Source organism: Palaemon carinicauda, chromosome 11 (genome assembly GCF_036898095.1).
Source record: "Palaemon carinicauda isolate YSFRI2023 chromosome 11, ASM3689809v2, whole genome shotgun sequence".
Lineage (NCBI taxonomy): Eukaryota > Metazoa > Arthropoda > Malacostraca > Decapoda > Palaemonidae > Palaemon > Palaemon carinicauda.
The window spans coordinates 39,167,971-39,175,470 of NC_090735.1; positions in this window are offsets into that span (position 1 = coordinate 39,167,971).

Below are 7,500 nucleotides of genomic sequence, written 5' to 3' on the forward strand. Positions count from 1 at the left end.
GTGATTGGCGAGATACGAATTCGGGAAAGAAAAAGGGGAGCCGCTCCCAAGGCTTCCCTATCCCCCGATTCGTATGCGTGCCTGGCGCCAATCCTGGCGCCATCTGTATTCCTTTTTGCGTAGCTTAACAACTCGGTGTTTTTTCCTGTTTTTCTCGCAAATCTTGGATTTATTCTACTTTTCATGGCTTCTCCGTCTTCGTTGGCCTCTGATAAGTTGAGTATAGTGTCTTTTATGTATAAATGATTAATAGGATTAATCTTTGATACAAGAGCCGTAGCCTACCAGAGGCGTCTTGGACGCTGTCGCTTGCTAGGTATAAATTAGTTAGTCAGAGCGACATTCCTGGTTGTTTTGCTTTAATAAATTTTAGCTATTTAGCATTACATAGGATTTCCTTTCGTGCTTAGTATTATTTGGCGAAGTATTCGCCATTCTGGCCTACGCTAGGCCATGTAGCCTAGTCGTTTGGTCCTAGTACTTCATGCATGATTATGGTTTTTCCGAGTGTAATTAAAATTTTATTGAAGCTTTAGGCTATATTTTATACATTTTACACTGTGTGGAATTTTTCCAAGATAGTATACGAGTGAGTTTCGGTGATTTAGGTAATCGATTCTCTTGGTGCCTAGGCTAGTAGCTTATGGAGCCTTGGTATACTTTATCATACTCCCCGGTTGCTTCTTTTCTTCGGAGAAGGTATGCAATCCCTTTCCCTCTGTTTAAGCCTTGAGCTTATCCCTAAGTGGTTTTTTCCGAATTTATTTTCGATAAAACTATACTAGGGTGTTACTGTACCTTCCTGTTCCTGTAGTTATGGTTCAAGAGGGACAGAACAACAGAGTTTTTTAGTCTGAGTCTGTGCTGTCTGGCTTGGGGCTGAGTCCCCCTCGTTGACCTAACACAGACAAAGGGAGCTTAGCTCCCTTAGGTCACTACCGAAGGTTTCTGTGGATATGATTCCTTCTTTTGTGATCTACCAGACTAGTCCTCGTTGCTGTTCTCGGGGGAGGATAAGTTCTTTTCTTGGGAGTAGCAACGCCTTCCTTGCTTTGGTGCTCTGGGAGCTGGCAAGTATTGCTGGCCTTCCCCCTTAGATCTCCCTAAGGCTAAGATAAGTTTCTTGGCTGCGGGTGATCTGTCACTAAAGCAAGGTTGGCAGGACCCTCTTGTCCCTTCCCCCTCTTTCTTCGTAATGGCCGAGCCATTACTGTACTGTACGTCGTTCTACATCTGGACCTAGTATAGGTTAGGATGTGGAATTGACTCAGCCCCTTGCCGGCCGGCAGAGCTGCTGGCCGGCAGGGGTCTTATTGTACTGTACGTTGTTCTACATCTGGACCTAGTATAGGTTAGGATGTGGAATTGACTCAGCCCCTTGCCGGCCGGCAGTGCTGCTGGCCGGCAAGGGTCTTATGTTTTCGAGTGCTGCCCGGACCTCTCTTGGTCCCTCATCCATGCCTGCCGGCAGAGCCAGACGGCATTGGTCAGGAAGCCTGAATTAGTTTCTCCCCTTCTTTATATGCACTCTTTCGGTTGCCGGGCTTGGAGGTAGTGTACACTCTTATCCCGGCATCCATTCTATTTTTCTTCTTGTGCTGTACCTGACCCGGCTGCCGGCCTATGAGGCCGGCAGCCGGGCAGGTGTAGTCCTCTGGGTCTTTTGCTGCCGGCTGGCATCGGTCTTGTACCTTTGCCGGCCGGCTTATGTCAGCCCTTGTCTGCCGGTCACCAAGAGTGTGGCCGGCAGCTGGGTACTACCTTGTGTAGTTGTTGGCCGGCAGCCATTGCCGGCCAACATTGGCTGTTACCGGCCGGCAGTTGCTGCCGACCGGCACAGGCATTTGAACCAGAGTGCTGCCGCCCTATAGCTGTTAAGTAGTATACTTTAAAGCTAGTTGTGGTGTGTGCCGGCCGGCAAAGGCAGGCCGGCACACATCCCCCTATACTGTACTAGTATTCTTCAGTATAACATATACAGTAAGAAGAAAACTATGGTAAGGGTTTTGGTACAGCACTGTGTCTTCTAACACTATTGTGTTTTCTTGCACATCCCTTTGCTGTTGCCCTCTGATAGGAAGCTGAGTTCTTTCCTGTCTATTATCCAGGTTTTTAAAATCATTGCTTAGGTGTGAGCTCCACCTGTTTCCCCTGGAAACCTTGCATTGGTTACTCTAGTAGAGATAAACCATTTTGATTTTATTATCTGGAAGGCTGCAACAATGGGTTGTGAGGGAAACACAAGTGTGTGTCTTTCCTTTATGAATTGTTATGCTATACTATGCATATCCAGTGATACATAGTTCACTTGATACTCATGGAAATTTCTTCTCTTTACAGGAGGACCCTCCGAAGTGCGGAAATGTTTTCTGCAACGTCCGCAGCAAGAACCTCTGCGGACATGAGTGTTGTAGGAGACACGCAGCATGCGCTGTCTCCAAGGATGATCTCCAGTATTGGGACCCTCAGGTATGTACTGTATGCACTAACCTGATTACTGAGGCTTTTGATTCCCCTAGAACGGCGGAATCAAGGGATATAGCAAGGGAGAAGCTTCGTACTTGGTTAAAGGGCTTCAAGAAGAACACCTCTGGCCCTTAGATTCCAAGTGGGAAGATGAGGGCGTATCTTTTTCCCCAGGCATCAGCTGATGCAGTGATTCCCCAGCCTCAAGAGGAGATCCCTCAAGATCAAGTCCAGGTGGACGTGGAAGTCGCAGTCGCGATGCAAGACATCCAGTTAGATGACAGGATGTCTGACCTGGACGAACGTTTGGAACAAGACCTCCTGGCAGAAGGTCAGGATGAAGTTCAAACCCCGGATGTCGTAGAGGATGAGGTCGACGAGGTGTCGGCTACTCCGGTTCAGATTCCGGAGCCTATCCCCTCAACATCGGCCGGTCTCCCAGTAGAACTGGGACAGGCCCTCTCTTCGATTGTTGGAATGATCCAACAAATGCAGAAGGAGAATCAGGAGAAGGCGGCTGCTATGGAACTGCGTATGCAGTCCCTGGCAGAATCACGTAGGCCCCGGAAAAGGCTCAATGTGAAAGACCTTCCCTTATGCTCAGATGCTAACCCATGGAGGTATGCTGAGCACATGCCGATGAGGACTGGAAAGATCATCATCTCGGATAAGCTGGGTTCAGTTCCCCTAGAGGAGGTGGAATTCTGGCCCAGCAAGGCATCATATCCGGACTGCTATGTCCGGCTGAGAAAAGAACCAGCTTCAAGGGAGGAGACAGAGCCGAAGGAGGTCATAATTATGGACCACGCTAAGGCTCAAGCCCTACTTTCATCCTCGATGAAAGAGAGGGGCTTCTCTAACTCGAAGGTAGCTGCATTGAGCAAGAAGCTCCCTTCTTTTGTGTCCTCTCCTGCTAGAGCCCTCCCCTTTCTACAGAAAGGGTTTGCGGCTGTCCTAAAGGCAGTCGAGGCCGGCAAGCCTTGCCCCTCCCTGGAGGAGTGTAAACCCTTGTCGCTGGCCCTGCCTATGGACCACAAAGACTGGAAGGATGTCCTTCTGACATTCTCAGTGGGAAAGTTGGAGGCTGATATTGCCGGACGGCAATTCGGCGAGGACCTCCCCAAGCTGTCCGACTCTCTTTTACGAAGAGAGTTCGAGACAAAAGAAAGACTGGCTGCCTCAATGTCTCATCAGACTACTCTTGAGACGATGGCAAGTGACCCCAAGGTCCATGAAATGTTCATGGTAGTGGCTAAGTCTCACCTAGCCACAGTGACGAAGGACCTTTATGGCTTCGTCAAGGCAAGGAGAGCTTGCAGGGAGTTCGTGTTCACCGGGGCTACGGTGAGACACGAGCCAAGGAAGTTAATCTCCTCCAACATTTGGGGAAAAGACCTTTTCCCTACCGATGTGGTCAAAGAAGTTGTTGATAAGGCCGCCGTGGAGAATAGAAACCTTCTCCAGAAGTGGGGCCTGGCTATCAAAAGAAAGTCTTCCCCGGATGAGGGTCCTCAACCAAAGAGGAAGAATATGAGGACTAGGCTACCGTCTCGGCCAGCCAAGCCTTTTAGACAGCAACAGCAACTGCAATTGCTATTGCCTGCCTCCAGTGCCCCAGATCGTGGCACAAACCCCGACTACTTTTCAGTGGGTACCCCAGGCTGTGCCAGGTCAGTCAACCACATTCACCCCAACGTTCGAAGGACAGTCTTCTTCCTTTCGTGCAAAACCTAGAGGAGCAGCCAGAGGCTCGTCTAGGCGCCCCTCAAGGGGAAGGGGATTCAGAGGTGGTCGTGGTCAGGGAGGCAAGACCTCAGGACGGCAGTCCAAGTGAAATGATACCGGTAGGAGGGAGACTGATGAAATTTTGGGATCGCTGGACCTTCGATCCCTGGGCCCAAAGCCTACTCAAGAATGGACTGGGCTGGAGCTGGTACAGCACTCCACCCCCGTGCCTTCGGTTTTTCCAACACTCCACCCCCGTGCTGGAGGAGTACGTTCAAGAACTGTTGGAGAAAAAGGTGATCCGAAAGGTGAAGTCCATCAAATTCCAAGGGAGGCTGTTTTGTGTTCCCAAGAAAGACTCGGAAAAGCTCAGAGTCATTCTGGACTTGTCGCCACTCAACAAGTTCATAGTGAATTGCAAATTCAAGATGCTAACACTGCAACACATAAGGACCTTACTGCCCAAGAGGGCATACTCAGTCTCTATAGACTTGTCAGACGCCTATTGGCACATTCCAATCAGCCGTCGACTCTCCCCCTACCTAGGGTTCAGGCTACAACGGAGACTATACGCCTTCAGAGCCATGCCATTCGGGCTAAACATAGCCCCAAGGATTTTCACGAAGCTTGCGAGACCAGCTCTCAAACAATTACGCCTAAAGGGAATTCAGGTAGTAGCCTACCTGGACGACTGGCTGGTGTGGGCAGCATCCGAGACCGAATGATTGCAAGCTTCCAGTCAGGTGATCCAGTTCCTAGAGTACCTAGGCTTCAAGATCAACAGAAAAAAGTCTCGACTTTCTCCATCCCAAAAGTTCCAGTGGCTGGGAATCCACTGGGACCTTTTGTCACACAGTTTCTCCATCCCGACGAAGAAAAGGAAGGAGATAGCGGGCTCTGTCAAGAGACTTCTAGATTCCGAAAGGATATCAAGACGCGAACAGGAGAGGGAACTAGGCTCTCTCCAGTTTGCTTCAGTGACAGACCCAGTGCTAAGAGCACAGCTAAAGGATGCAACCGGAGTTTGGAGAAGGTATGCATCAAACACGCGAAGAGATCTGAGAAGACCAGTGCCGCCTCGGCTACGTACTCTTCTCAGGCCTTGGTCCCAAGCCAGACATCTAAAGAAGTCGGTTCTTCTTCAGCCACCTCCCCCGTCGATGACGATTCACTCAGACGCCTCAAAGGAGGGATGGGGAGGTCACTCTCATCGGAAAAAAGTCCAAGGGACTTGGTCCAAGCTATTCAGGACCTTTCATATAAACTTTCTAGAAGCTATGGCAGTGCTCCTTACCTTAAAGAAAGTCTCCCCGCGTCACTCGATCCACATAAGATTGGTGATGGACAGCGAGGTGGTTGTGAGATGCTTGAATAGACAAGGGTCGAGGTCACCACCTCTCAACCAGGTGATGTTAGCCATTTTCCGATTGGCGGAAAAGAAGAAGTGGTACCTGTCGGCAGTTCACCTTCAAGGAGTCCGCAATGTGACAGCGGACGCTCTATCCAGGTTCACACCGATAGAGTCGGAATGGTCCTTAGACGCAGGATCATTCTCCTTCATTCTGAATCAAGTCCCAGAACTGCAGATAGACCTCTTTGCGACGAAAGACAACAAGAAGTTGCCCCTGTACGTGTCCCCGTACGAGGACCCCTTAGCGGAAGCAGTGGACGCGATGTCCCTCGACTGGAACAGATGGTCCAGGATTTATCTGTTCCCTCCTCACAACCTTCTGTTGAGGGTCCTCAACAAACTGAGATCCTTCAAGGGGGTAGCGGCAATAGTGGCCCACAAGTGGCCAAACAGTATGTGGTTCCCCTTGGCGTTGGAACTACAGATGAAGTTTGTGCCGCTACCACATCCAGTTCTGCCCAGCGAGTCCAGAAGTCGACTGTCTGCGCTTCATTACAGAAAACCCGGACCCTGCAGCTCATGATTTTCTCGCCCTTGCGGTGAGAAAGCGTTTCGGGATTTCGAAAGCCAGCATAGACTTCCTAGAGGAATATAAGTGCAAATCGACTAGAAGGCAATATGAGTCATCTTGGAGAAAATGGGTGGCCTTTGTAAAGGCAAAGAATCCGCAGGAGATCTCAACAGACTTCTGCTTATCTTTCTTCATCCACCTCCATGGCCAAGGGTTGGCAGCTAACACGATTTCAGTGTGTAAATCTGCTTTGATGAGACCCATTTTATTTGCCTTCCAGATCGACCTAGGTAACGAGATCTTTAATAAAGTTCCGAAAGCCTGGGCTAGGCTCAGACCTTCAGCACCTCCAAAGCCCATCTCATGGTCTTTAGACAAAGTTCTTCATTTCGCCTCCCTGTTGAGCAATGAAGAATGTGCGTTAAAGGATTTGACACAAAAAGTTATTTTCCTATTTGCACTCGCGTCCGGGGCCAGGGTTAGTGAGATCGTAGCCCTCTCGAGAGAGGCAGGTCGTGTTCAGTTCCTGGATGGGGGGGATCTGAACCTGTTTCCGGATCCTACGTTTCTCGCCAAGAATGAGTTACCCACCAACAGGTGGGGTCCCTGGAGAATCTGCCCTCTGAAAGAAGATGCATCTCTATGTCCAGTAGAATGCCTAAAGGTCTATCTTCGTAGAACTTCAGACTTCAAGGGTGGTCAACTATTCAGGGGAGAAACATCAGGCTCAAATTTATCTCTGAATCAACTCAGAGCGAAAATCACATATTTTATCCGCAGAGCGGATCCTGACAGTACACCCGCAGGTCACGATCCGAGGAAAGTTGCCTCATCCCTAAATTTCTTTAATTGTATGGATTTTGAACATCTCCGTTCATACACGGGCTGGAAGTCTTCTAGGGTGTTCTTTCGCCACTATGCGAAGCAAGTAGAGGAACTTAAGAGATCTGTGGTAGCAGTGGGTCGTGTAGTTAACCCTACTGTTTAACTCTGCGAGGAACAGTGGTCTTAATTGGGACGATTAAGTCCAGGGTGAGTGTGTAGGTACATACTGTAATACAAACTAAATGAGGGCACCAAGTGCCTACATAGACTGTTCCTTCTTTCAAAGGTGAACCTAGCATAAGTACAGACATGTGTGCCGAGCGTTTCTAACGCTAATGTGATTGATTTGTAATACAGACTTTTATGACTTGATACCTCGGTATCTTATTAAAGTGGCGTTTAATGGTTTTTCTTTCAGATAAACAAGTTCTGTTTACTATCATACTTATGCTTAAAGTTTTGGGTTATCCTCTTTTATATATATATATATATTTGTTGTTAACCTGTCTGTTTATTGTCTGTCAATAAACCTGTTCTTGAGAACCTTGCGTCTCTTTCACCT